The sequence below is a fragment of the Ips typographus genome, linkage group LG1, assembly GCF_016097725.1.
Source record: "Ips typographus isolate SLU linkage group LG1, UJ_Ityp_2.0, whole genome shotgun sequence".
Classification (NCBI taxonomy): Eukaryota; Metazoa; Arthropoda; class Insecta; order Coleoptera; family Curculionidae; genus Ips; species Ips typographus.
The window spans coordinates 19,700,748-19,715,220 of NC_138422.1; the positions used below are offsets into that span (position 1 = coordinate 19,700,748).

Genomic DNA, 14,473 nt, shown 5'->3' on the forward strand with positions numbered 1-14,473 from the left:
TATTCTTCCCATCTAGATAGATATATGTGGAAGTTTTCCACAGCCCAGACTAGTGCCTAAGCTTTCCATATGCTAGTCAAGCTTTTGTTTCCATATACTATTATTCTTGATCCGTTTGAATCAGTTTGTATAAGTACCGCACCTAATCCAACAGGACTTGCATCAGCAAACACCAGAGGGTGATCATTCGGATCATAATAGCTTAAAGTTGATATTCTCGTCAATGCTTCTTTTAGGCGTTGAAACTCTTTATGTTGTCTACTTGTCCAGGCCTTTGTTAATTTTACATGCTTTCCTAGTTTCAGTCTCAACAACTGTCTTAACGATTCAGTTCTCGTAGCCAAGTGTGGAATCCATTTTCCAATATAGGTTACTAATCCTAAGAAGCTTTGTAGTTCCTCTAAGGTTTCAGGAGAACGAAAGTTTTTTATGACTGATAATATGTACTTATCTAGAGGCTTGGTGCCCTTTGGTGATAGATACCTATTTCAACCTGATCCCAGTCTAGAAAAAACTTTAACTTCTCTAAAGCTTGGGATAATCTGTTCCATAGTCGGTAAAGAATGATTTTCCCATAATATAGCCATATTTGCTCTTCTCATATCAATGCAAATACAAATATCTCCATGTGCTTTCAAAACTGGAACCATTGAAGAAATCCATTTTGATGGAACTGGTTCGATTATATCCGACTCCACTAACACTTTGATATTTTTATTTACTCGAGATTCTAGAGGAATTGAAATCCTTCGATATGGTTGTATGACAGGTTTAATTGATTCATCAATTGGTATTGTAACTACAACATTCCTTATTTTAGGACAAGAAAAAATTGCTTTAACATGTGCATCAACTCCAATGCGGTTGAAAATATGAAAGTTATCCGAGCTTATTTCATTCAGTAGAACCAACTCCCCACTTGGTTCTACTTCTGCTTGTTGTCTTCTTAGAAACACCCTGAATATTTAGTATACCTATCAACAGTCACAATCAATATTTTCACTCGCAGGATTTAAAACCCAATCATTTTGATGCAAACTAAGTAAATTAATTGAATAATAAAAAACAATGTTAAATACTCAGTGATTTAATATGGTTGGTTTAGATCCCAGTCACGTTTCTGATAAAATCTCTGTATTCAGGGTTGCCTATGCGACTGTAGGTTGTTATGATGAAACCTCACGTTAATGAGATTTCAACATTTTTAAATTAGATTGCTCAATTATTTGCACGAGTTCATAATTAGCTATAAATGAACACACTTGAATATTCTGCAGGAAATCAAACAAAACGTTAGTTGTATATGTACACGTGTATATTACAAAAAAATCTACAATACCTACAATTTACAAATATTAATAAAATTTACAAAGTTGCCGAGAACCAAATTATTGAAGGAATTAAAAAAGATTAAAAGAAAACAAAATTGAAGTTGAATTTAAAACAAAGAAAAAACAGGAAAGGTTTTCCCAGTGCCAAACAGTCTCTAACTGCCCTTACCAGTTCTTAAAGACGATGTTTGGGTCCTGGAACCTCCAGTATCTTCTCCCCAGTAGTCAGTAGTGGCCACCGCTGATTTCCAGGTAGGAAATGGGGTCCAGAGACTGGTGACAGGTACCTAAGGCAGAAAACAGCAGAAAACAGCAGAACACCAGGGAAAAGAAGAAAGTGACCAGAGGTAATGACAATTGTTGAAGTTGTTTAGAGCAAACTAATATAAACTAAAAAAAAACTAAATCAAGTAAGGAACTGGCCTGGTGGTTCAACTCTGACCTTCTGAAACTCTGTGGCTGCTGGTCGGCTTTTCCAACACGTGGGTTGGTCCGGAAAACTCTGGACGGAGCAGTCCCGGTTAGGTTTATTCAATCCCTGAGAGGAAAGTTCTTTGGTCGGGAAAACCCTTAGATCTCTGGTCAGAAAACCCTCAGATCTCTGGTCGGAAAGCCGTTAGATTTCCGGTCAGAAAGCCCTTAGATCTCTGGTCGAAAAACCTTTAGATCTCTGGTCGGAAAGCCCTTGAATCTCCGGTCGGGCCGAACACAATACTGTGTTGGAAAATTGGGCCAATACAAAATAATTCAAAAGAACCAACAATAAAACCAATTTACCTGTAATTCGGCCAGATGATCACGGATTAAAAATTTTAAGTCACACACGTGCCACAACGCTCTGAACCTAGGTCAGATGTCGGCAGTTCGGGTGCTGTAGTGGTAAAAAGGGCCGATATCACAAAGTGGGGTGATTAAATAGGATATAAATAGGTATCCAGTATATACCGTACTGGACATCGTTAATTACAAAAGGACTGCCTGAATCCCCCTGTTTTTTAAACCAATGTATACTAGATTCGCTGGAGTTTTTAATGATAAACTCTCGGTACATTCACCATTAAAATGATCGTCACTGCACAAATTGTGAGTTGAATTGAAATATTCCAAGCCGGTATAATCAAATATGCGTTGCTCACATTCCTGATCGGTCAACAGTTGCAGAGTGATCTTTTGCAGGTTGATTTGAATGGCACTACTGTTAGATCCGTTGTAACCCCAGCCTGCCAGTACGCCATCCATATGGAAAGAAACCTCGTTGGTCTCCACCAATTGGATTGGTTGGGTTTTGGCGTCGAAAATGATATCCTCTTCCAACTGGGAATCCAGAAAGTTCATTGTTGTTTCAAACAAATAACCTTAGTACTTACTTCAACTATACCAACATCATAAAGCACAATCGTAGCAACATTAGGAGCAACTGTGTAATAAGTGTAATTTGGATGGATGTACCGATTGGTGACATTGATCACAGTTTTCAGTGAAATTCGGTCAGAGAGAAGATTAGTACCGTACACTGCAGTTTTGCTGAAAAGTACCAGTATTACAAGGAACTTCTACTACATTTCAAATATACAAATAGTTTACATATTACAGCTGTCAGTATTCACCTGCTTCCGATTATAGCACCACCGCAACAGTAGGAGTCCTCCAAGTTACGCAGTTGAACCTAACTATTCCTACTGGAATCTGCATTTTATGACTACTTTGATTTTTGTAAGTGGGTTTTTTGAAAAAATTAGATACCAAAATGTGGTACTTGAAATGTCTATTGGTTTGGGGAATAACCATACACGAATACAACATAACTAAATCATGGGTTATATGCACAAATACATATTTGGCATATTTTTGAGAATTGCATATTATTGAAAAAAACATTGAAATTAGTATGTATCAAAACTGTTTTTAGTAAGTAGATGACAAAAATGTAGGGTTACGAAATAAAAATGGGTCGGGGGGTTACAGTGTGAAGAATAAAACTACTAGTTCAGTGTGTTCGTTTATACGGATTCCTAAATTATCATCATCGTCATTATTTTCGATCATCTTCTCTCCAATTCGTCATTCGCTTCTGTCGGTCGTCTAACTCATCCATTTTGTACTGACCAGTCTCTGGATGTCATCTTGATATCACGTTCTCGGACTTCCTGGGTTAATTTTAGTTTTTAGATACATTCAATTATCTTCTTGGTCCATCTACTATCATCTCTGATCCCCTTAAACTTTCTGCGACGTTTATCACTTTTGTCTTTTGTCTGATCCATTCGTTTGTCTTTCGGTCTTGCAGTCTTGTTCCTAGCATTTTCCTTTCCATTTTTCTGTGAGCACTCCTTAAACATCCACAAGTTAAGGTTGTTAGGACAACGACAATCGGTCAGTGCCCTGTGTTTTAAGGTATTGTGGAAATTTAGAATTATAGACATCACTAAGTTTTTCATATGTTGTCCATCTAAGCTGAATTCTTCTGAAGATCTTCGAGTTCTGACCGTTCTTATCGAAATATATTCTTTATCCGAGGTCGTATTCGTTGTTGGCAATGTCAACATCTGTAACATTACTGGAATTCTACATTACTTTTGTTTTTGTTGCGTTCATTTGAAGGCCGTAGCATTTGCGGTACAGCTTAACTCCTAGCATGGCTTTCAAATCATCCATACTATCGGCAAAGAGTACAATATCGTCTACAAAGCGAAGGTTTTCTAATTGTTGACCATTGATGTTAACACCCTTCGATTACCGTTCCAATGCTTTACAGATATCCTCCAGAGCTGTTGTGAATATTTTAGGGAAAATTGTATCTTCCTGTCTCACGCCTTTCCATAAATTGATTGAATCACTTTCTCCGAAGACATGAACTGTCATAATTGCGTCGTGGTAGAGAGCGTTGATCTGTATGAGCTGTATGATGCCTAAATAAATAAATGCAAATATACAAAGTAGCCAACTAAGAATGCGAGGTACTGTATCGAAGAAACTAAGAATTTTATCAAGTAATATGGCCATAAGGAACACCACTAATTCAAAAATTAAATCCCGAAGGAGCAAAGCGACGAGGGATTTAAGACATAAGGTCAATAAAAGGCTGTCTAAATCGTGGATAATATAGTGTTTTTTCACTATTACCTATATAAGTATATATTAATACATCTGAAACGACAATGCATCATGTTCTACAAAACTAATATGGTTTTGGGTCAGCAAGTTGGTGCAAGACACAAAACCTCAAAAAAAGTTACAATAATAAATAATAACACACATATAAACCTAGCCTAGCTCACAGAACCGAAAACATGCCTCGGAATCGGACTGACTTAAAGATGACGACCCTGCGAGAAAAAGGATTGCAAATTGGAAAAAAAAACAAACTAAGAATTTCCACCTGGAATGCCATGTCCTGGACACCAAAGGATCAAGAAATAATTAATGAATTAAAAAATAATGACATCGAAATATGCTCTGTCAGTGAAATAAAAAAGAAGGAAAAACGAAAAGCTGAAATCAAAAAAATACAAACAGAACATTGAAAACGAACAGTCCATTAACGATAGAATTTTGCAAGTTACACTAAAAACCAACAACGAGAGTACTCACCTCATAAGCGTCTACGCGCGCAATATAAGTAAAGTAAGAGAGACTAGAGAAGAATTCTTCGAAGAATTGCAAACAGTAATCGATAGTATCACAGCACAGGATAAAATCATAATAATCTGAGACTTAAACGCTAGAATTGGAAATGAACCATTGGGCGGAACAACTCAGAGATTCAATGAAGAAACTGTTAATGACAGTGGAGATATGCTAAAAATGTACTGCGCAGCAAACAAAATGAGAATCAACAACACCTTTTTTGATCACGATATGAGTTATGAATACAATTGGCAAAACACAAGAGGACAGCAATCGGTGATAGACTATATTATAACTACCAGAGCGTTTACTTAACGTTGCTAACGTGGGCAGTGATCACAAGTTGCTGCTTTGTAAAATTAGACTAAATACACCCCCCACACCAAAAACCTAAACCACATTGCATAGAGAAATTCAACCAAATCTCTGGAAGACGAAAGAGTGAAGCAATTGTACGAAAGTCGGTTGTCACAGAAGATAACACAAAACCCAATCAACAGAGAAGATATCGTAGACGAACAATGGAGAACCGTAAAACATAATGTAGGCACTTAACTCAAGCTCTAGGAAAAAGATGTCAACAGAACAAATAAAACACCATGGTTTACACCGGAAATAAAGGAACTATCAGAACAGACGAAGAAAGTACACTTAAAGTATTTACGCAACAGAAACCAAGAAAACTGGAATCTATATAAAACAGAACGAAACAGAATAAATGCTAGAATCAAAAAGATAAAAGAAGATTACTGGGAAAAATTCACCAAAGAGATGGAGAGAGATATGTACGGAAGCCAGAGAAAGATATGGGGAATGCTAAGAAGGAACAAATTAGAAATCAAGGATACTATGCAGACCAATAAAATCAATGCGGAAGAATGGAAGTTATATTTCGTAAACGTATATAAAGAAAATGAGGGAATTGAACAACTACTAATAGAAGAAGACCAAGAAGAAGACAATGAAATAGAATTGACAGGCAGTACGATAGAACACATCTTAAAAATAGAAAAAGCCCAGGACCCGACGAGATAACAAACAAAATGTTAAAATACGGGGGAGACAACCTACAAAAAGAAATACAACAACAAATGAATGGAAATAACGATACCGATACTTAAAAAGGGCCAGAAAACCATCCCGGAAAATTATCGTGGAATAACGCTTGAACCAACTGATAACAAAGTCTAGATCTTGTTGAAGTGCAATAGTATCTGCCTGCGAAGAAACCTCTTTAAGGATCTTGAAGTCATCAGCAAACAGCAGGCACTGAGAGCCTGTAATGCACCCTGGCAAGTCATTAATAAAAACCAAAAACAGGAGAGGAGCTGTGTTACTTCCCTGCGGAACCGCAGAAGTTGCATAGTATTTCTCAGAGTACTCCTTACCCACCCGCACTGGGTAAGCTATCATTGACAAATATGAGTCCATGAAGGCAACAACATTATTTGTAAAGCCAATTGAAGCAAGTTTTCGAAGTAGTAGATGATGATTTACTCTGTCAAAAGCCATTTCAATATCTGTGTAAATGACATCCAGCTGCTTCTTATTCTCTATGGCTCGAGAGCAGAAGTCACTAAAAATACACAGATTAGATGCAGTTGTTGTTTATCTTTGTTTACCAAACTTTGTTTATCTTGGAAGTGTAATTGACAAGGAGGGTGGCACAGATACAGACATTAAAGCCAGACTACAAAAAGCAAGGAGAGCTTTTGGAATGCTTAGCAGGGTCTGGAGCTCGAGAGCATACAACACCAACACAAAACTACGTATCTTCAATACAAACGTAAAACCGGTTCTTCTTTAATGATGCGAAACATGGAAAACCACTAAAAGCTCATCCATGGCTCTGCAAGTTATTGTGAACAAATGTCTACGCAGGATATTACGTATTTTCTGGCGAGCCCGCATTTCAAACGAAGAGCTCTGGAGAAGAACGAACCAAACTCCGAGCGATGATACAGAGATACGGAAGCATAAAAGGGAATGGCTGGGTCATACCCTTAGAAAACCTGAAAATAATATACCCCGAATGGCCCTGGAGTGGAATCCCCAAGGCAGTCGCGCTAGGAGCCGCCCAAAGGCAACTTGGAGAAGAACGATATTAAGTGAAACACGTAAAATGAATAAATCATGGCAAGAAGTCAAAATGCTTGCCAGAAATAAAGTCCGATGGAGAAACTTTGTTGAGGCCCTATGTTCCGCCATGGAATGATGGGAATATTGATATTTATTGAGATGATGATTTACTTTGTCAAAAGCCTTTTCAACATCTATTTAAATGACATCCATCTGCTTCTTATTTTTTATGGCTCTAAAGCAGAAGTCACTAAAACACACAGATTAGATACAGTAGATGACCGGGAGACCCGGGACAAAACCATGTTGCTGTTCAGATAAGGTACTTTGTACAAACTTCTAAATATTGTCACAGAGAATTGATTCAAAAATGTTTGCCAAGGGAGATAGGATACTGATTGGTCTACAGTTTACGACATCATTAGTTTGTGCTTTTTTGTGGATTGGTACCACAATAGCCTGTGTTAGCCACCTCAAAGTCCCCATCATACTGTAGATCGGGACGTTATCTTCTGCAAATTTTGATGTATTTAGAAGTGAATTTGCTGCTATTCAGTGCTTGTGCTCATTTGTGATGTAGGATACGTAGTTAAAGCAATCGTTAAAATCAAATAGTCACAATAGGCAACTGAAATATTTAAAAATAAAACTGGATCCGCCACTGGACTCAAATAAGTGTGCGGAAATACGACTCAAGGAGTTTTTGGCTTGATTTAGATTGGTATTTTACCCATTTTCTGCGAAGGCGTAATTCAATGTTTCTTTTCGCCACTGAATGTCATTTTACTGTTTGGCAATGAATGTATATTGCTGGTTTATTTCATTTCGTCTGTTTTATGCTTTCCATTTGAGGCTGGGGTTTATAAAACGTATACATAATTCAACACATCACACTCTTGTCCGGATGTAAAATTATTTGTAATTTATTTCCGCAAGTTGTAAACAACGTCGTATTTACATTAAAGATGAATTTTAATCAAACAATAATTACTTCCGTTTGTATGGAAGTTTCCAACTGTTAAATTTCTAATCGTGCAAATATCCTCTTCAAAGCGTAAACCTGCATTGTTCACTCTAATTTATTTTATGCTCCTTCTAGAATATTTGCTATAAACAGCTTAGAGAATTAAAAAGAATATAACTGGAGCTAGCTGAACGGATATAATATCACAGCTGACCTTAGTCGTGTGCGATATGAAATTACAGCTAAACCCGGAGCGCCAAATTGAAAAAATTAGAATGAATTAGTAAATTCTACAACAAGGGTGGATATGATGCTCATATCGCACAAGGGCGAAAGTTCGAGCTTGGCACCGAAAGCATGGAAGTCATTGGAAGAAGTCTTTGCCCAGGAGTGGACACAGGCTAAGGTAGAAGAAGAAGTGATTAATCAAGTGACCAACTGTTGTCAAATCTGTTCCGGTAGATTGACATTCACATCAAGTGTTATGTGATCCACATGTCACTTACAAAGTTTTACCGATCATGTTTGACTAACTCTCTTCTTCCAATGCGTATCTACTAATGGATGTTTGCGATAACATTTTCCATTTCTTCCTTATTTCTTTCGGTGTGTATCAGCGAATGTACATCGTTCAGCCCTGTCCACTGTCTGATGTTTCGCAGCCAAGACATTTTTTTCCTTCCGATCCCTCTCCGGCCTCCGATCTTGCCTTCAATCAATAGATGTAAGAATTGATATTTCGTGTTTCGCATTATATGCCCCAGGTATGCCGTTTTTCTTTTCTTAATCGATTCAAACAGTTCACGTTGTCTGTTGACTCATCTTAGAACTTCTTCGTTTGTTAGTCTAGCCGTCCAGGGTATCTTCAGGATTCTGCGATACAGCCACATCTCGAAAGCCTCCAATTTGTTGATTGCAGCCGCCTTCAATGTCCAACCTTCCATACCGTAGAGCAGCACCGACTAAACGTAGCATTTAGTGAATCTGAACTATTGAGGAGCTGCATCAGTTTGTGGTGTTGTACGCGGTCAAATGCCTTTTCATAGTCTATGAAACATAGGCACACATCCTTTCTCTGATCATAGCTGTTTTGGACAAGCGTGTATGATTTTAAGGAATATTTTTAAAGTGTGGCTCATCAGGCTAATAAGTCTATGATCTTCACATTTTTTTGCATTGGTCTTCTTAGGCAGAGGGATAAAAGTAGAGCACAGCCACTGTTTGGGGTAGTGACCTGTCTTATATATAGTGTTAAATAATTTATGTAGTGCTGTGATGCCTCTTTCATCTAGGAGTTTAAGTATTTCTGAAGGAATTTCATCTGGGCCAGCCGCTTTGTTATTTTTTGTTTGACTAACATTGAATTGTAATTGTTCTTTTTTCGTATCAATGGTTTCCTGCGGATAGTTTTGAAATTAATATACCTGTATAAAATAACTATTAATGTAAAATGTTATACATAACATAAAGCAGCTTCAAGAAATTTCAGACAAACGTATTCGAATTTTTAAACTTCTAATACTGAAAGGGTTGATTCCGAAATTGAAAGTCTAAACTTTTCACATTGACAATTTAATCCCCGAGCAAAATTTAATTCAGTTGAAACAATTAAATACTACTAATCCGTGATTAAAACTCAGCATGTGTTCGAGTAACTCCTCCTTAAACGACTGAAAATAATTCGTTTGTTTTCCGGATAATCGGTCGGAATCAAATTAAAATACATTTGGTTCTTTTTCCACACAAATAAAAGGAACTAAGAAAAATCATGGTAATTTAAAAACCAATTTAAAGCACCTAGTAATAAAGCAGAAACTTAAGGTAAGAGCTTAAACTAAAATGTTGGATTCGATTTCCGGTTTTATTCTCAAGTTCTGTTGGAATGGAACTGGAAACTCTGGCCAAGCAAACTTAGTTTTATTGCATAATAAATGAGTGACAGTGACAACTCAATGATGGCATTAATTTTAAGAGGTGAAACTTTGTCAGATTCTATGCAAAAACTCAAAGTCTGAATTGGTTAACTTCATGTTTAAATTCAGCAACTTGTGTTGTTACATTCAGACACGTCCGAAACTGTGCGTTTTACGACGAAATCATAGTGAAACTTTTCTTTTTTCCTTAAAATTGCTATCTGTTGATAGTTTTACATTGAAATTACACTGCCATAGAAATTATTTGGTAAAAATGTTGACGACATGCTCAGTTCCGCCCCTAAACTAAATAATTTTTCATCATTATTACCAAATTATGTAGACACCATGTTCTATAGACGACGTTTGTCTATGGGACATTTTCTTCTCCTACATACTCTGTGTATAATTTTCATACATTTCTAATGTTGCGTATAGTCAAAAATTGACCCCCTGTAGTGTAGAGAATTGCAGTTGCTTTCTTATAACTTACTCTTTAACGTTTCACAATACAATAAGTAAATCCGTTCGGAACTCCAAAAACCCGAAAACTACCAACTAAATTATTGTATTTTACATATATCGGCATATCAGACTTTGTCTGAGAGGCCGGAAACTATCAGCACATATTTACTCGACAATTCCGATCCGAGGTTGTTCAAGAAGATGTCGTTGTGAAATGCGCTTCTCAACTTTCCATGTTGTTTATTAAATCCGTATAACGGAAATGTACATTTCAATGAAGCTCAAACCCTAAAGTTTCAAACAGTTTCAAACAAATAAATAGTTTTTGGGAAGTCACGAGTAATGTAGTTCTTGATAGTATCTGCTAGTCAATAAAGATAAGTTTCGGACTCAATTTATGTACCTAGTTTAGTATGCAGAAAATCAAACACAAATAGAATGGCGTAGCAACGTAATAGACAGGTAGGCTCAAGTGGGGTAAATGTAAATAGAGGTACTTATTGTAAACGACACACATTACATTACAAATAATTAAATGCTATTACGTACCATCGTCAGGACTTCTTTGATAGTAGGCCTAACGTGGCATTTCTTGCAGCCTCATCAATCTGTTTCATGGCACTTTCTTCATTCATTTATGCGACGAAGTTGATATTATCACGAATTAAAAACTATACTCACAAAATGCTTTTGTTTATTATTACTGACTGCCCAACATTTTTCTAATTTAACCGACTTCGTATCTCTTCCGGTTTCGGAGATCCCCATGCAATGCATCCTTATCTTGTTCACCCTGTATATTCCCCGTACAAATTAAATAGCAAGGGTGACAAAATAATCTGTCAGATAAAAAGATTCCTCCAAGATACACCACCGCTTTATTAGATGTATTTAGTTTGACTATGAGAAATATCATGAATTGTGGGGTTCCCATCTCATATAGGGTGGTCCAAATTAATTGTAAGATAATTCAAGGGTGGAAAGTGCATAAAGAATTAATTCCAATGTGTTATATAAACTGTAGTCGGAAAGTGCCGCCTAGCTGAGCCAGCTAACCCTAAAGATAAGCCACAAAAACCATTTTTTTATTTTAATTCCTAAATGAAAAAAGTTACTCAAATTAAATTTGCATGCTTGTTCACCGTTTTGAAATGGTCATTTATGATTTTATTTAAATTTTTGAAAATAATCTCTACAGATACTGGAGTCGTTGAAAAAGTTTGACGGCTTGAAAAAAACTGTTTTTTGGAGCACATATTTTAAGGCTTGCTAGTTCAGTTAAGAGCCACTTCTCAACCATAGTTTATATGACATTTTGGCGTCTATTTTTTATGTAGGTACTATCAACCCTTGAAATTATTGACTGTCCCATGAATGTTGTCCGCGAACGAGTGAAGGCTGCACACCACATTAAGAAGTGTGCTGCCGACTCTTCCTCTTCCAAGCATCCTCGACAAGTAGGATCCTCGGTTATACTCATCAAGTACTGATGCCGTCTCAGCTGGCAGTGGCCTGTCAGTAGGCCCAGTTTTGCCAGTCGATCCACCTCTTCATTTCCCGGGATAGCAACATGTCCCGGAACCCACACAAGATGTATGTCGTTCTTTTGGGCCAGCTTTTCCAGGGTTATTTTGCACTCCAGAACCAATTTGGAGTGCACTACCTCAGCACTGATTTCCATGATGGCAGCTCGGCTGTCAGAACAAATGTTAATTGTGTCTTCCTGTCGCGGACCCGATAGTAGTTCTAGCCCACAATACAGGATCGCAAGCACCTCGTCTGGAATACAGTAGCGTGTGTACCCCATGCAAAGTGCTTCGCTGTTTGGCCTGGCCTGACTCCTGCCCCCGTCAGCCCCCCGCTGCTGGATCCATCCGTGAACCAGTTGGATCCATCACGGGCGACCTCCGGGCAGCTCTATTCTCCTACTCCTCCCGCTCGGTAATTACAACCTTGAGGAAGTTTGAGGGCTGTAGCCTTCTAGGCATATGGTCACTACTCATAAGAAGTATTGGGCACTGTTCAGTGGCCCAGTCCTATATACAAGAGTGTCCATACGTGCAAACTTGTAATTGATCCAAAGTGCGCAGCCTATATGCTACCCTTATGGCTTCCATTTTTATGTGAAGGTCCAAAGGCACGAAGTTGATCAGCACTTCAAGTGCTCTCGTGGGGGCAGTTCTCATGCCACCCAGTGTTAGTGTAGTAGTAGTTATCTCAGTGCTTGCGAGCCTTTGTAACCTATCTAATTTTGTGCGCACGTCTCTTCTTTTCACACATGGCCATCTCTGGTCGTATTTCTTGGTCACGCTTTCTGCTGAAGAGCATAAGCTGTGATTTTGCCGGTTTGACTCTTAACCCGACTAGGTCGCACCAGTTACCGATCATTCGCACCGCGAAGCCTCTCTCGGGTTCCGTTACAGAGAACTATGTCGTCTGCATATGCCTGTGCATATAGGCCAGCATCGTTCAGATTCCACAGTAGTTCCACTGAGCGACCCACCTTTGGAATGAACAGCACAATGACCTCCCTCCACAATGAAGGTACGAAGCTGCTTGCCAGACATGCACGAAAGATCCGGACACAGCTTGTATAGTATAGTCTTTAATTTGTTCCATTTTAGGCTATCGAATGCTTTGCGATAGTCCACGAAACACATGTATAAGGGTTTGTTAAACTCACGACTTTTCACAATATAGTTAAGTATACCTTTCATGAAGCTTGCTTGTTCTGGAGGCACTTGCCACTGTAGAAAAGCTTTCAGCCGTTCATTAATTATAATGAAAAGGACTTTGCTGGCATGTGACAACAGAGCTATCAGTTAGTAGTATTAGTGTAATTGTCACACTTTTCTTTAGATATTTTCTTATGAACTGAAATTAACGAGAAAGTAGTCCAGGCGCAAGGCCAATATCCAGTTTTTCAGATATCCTAACAGGTTGTGTGCGTAACATTCACACCGCTCTCAACCATTGCCTATTTCTACCGATATACCATCGATGCCTAGTGCTTTTCCAGATTTGAGTCTTTTTAAAACGTTTCTGACTTCATCTTTAAGAATTGAGAGGTCTTACTTGGTTATCAAGGCTTGCTTCTGTGGCCTTGTATTAAGTAACAAGTTAACTTTTCGGACAAGTCTAAATAGATCTCTGGTATTGTTGCTCTGAATGCTTCTCTACAAAGCTACTGAATATGTATAGTTGGTTTTGTCTGTCCTGCTTTTTGAATTTTTTCTCCAAGTTGTGCACATCTGACGTTCGTTCTTCCGCTAAATTTAAGTTGTTGCATCGGTCGTAATGATTTACGGATTATTGGACTATCTTCTTGTTGGTTTCTCATTTCTTACTGGCTGTGGATGTTTCCAATTGTAGAAGAGGTTCATTCAAGCATCTTATTTTAAATCAAATAATTGCCTATTAGTAATTCCGTAGACAGCTTCCGTAGTTTAACTCTCTAGGCGAGCTAGCAGTGATTTGTAATCACTCTCGCAATCTGCACCCAGCAATGTCTTTGCATTGGTTTCGGACGATCTTATTAAAATGTAGTCAATTTGGTTTTTGTGATTGTCATCTGAAGATTTCCGTCCAAGTGTTTAGCCTGAGAATATGCTGTTTGAACCACGTTTTTGTGATTATAAGGTTATTTTCAGTATAAAAGTATATAATTCCCTCACCTCTTGACGTACGTACATCAATTGGTTACTTTCCACCTATTTCTCTGACATGATCGTCTCCTGAACTATCTCCAACTTTCTTTGACTTTGCAGTCTCATAATCAAGATTATTGCTCTAATAGGTATGGTTTGTAGCTTGTCTTGTCGATCTTTGTTCGATAGAAAGCTTCAAATGCTGGTGCATGTATTTGTAGAATGTTTATGGGGACTGGTTTTGAGTGCAGTTTGATGATTATTATTCTCTCATTGACTGTGTTGTTACAGAATAAACATAATAAACTCAATAAATTATGGTGCTTGAAATATATGAAAAAGTATACAACTTGGGAAAACATAAAGAAGTATGCAAATATTGTTTTCACTTAAACGTAAGACGTAAACTTACTTATTTAACATGTGAAAGTTGGACAACACCTGCAT

General features: G+C 37.8%; 1 long non-coding RNA gene across 1 annotated transcript; it reads right to left on the minus strand.

Moving 5' to 3' along the window:
- Positions 1–1,227: 1,227 nt before the first annotated feature.
- Positions 1,228–2,979, minus strand: LOC145735315 (uncharacterized). Its single transcript, XR_014179643.1, has 3 exons — positions 2,699–2,979; positions 2,109–2,645; positions 1,228–2,045 (listed from the first exon to the last, which is right to left on the minus strand). It is a non-coding gene; the product is annotated as an uncharacterized LOC145735315 (long non-coding RNA).
- Positions 2,980–14,473: the final 11,494 nt, after the last annotated feature.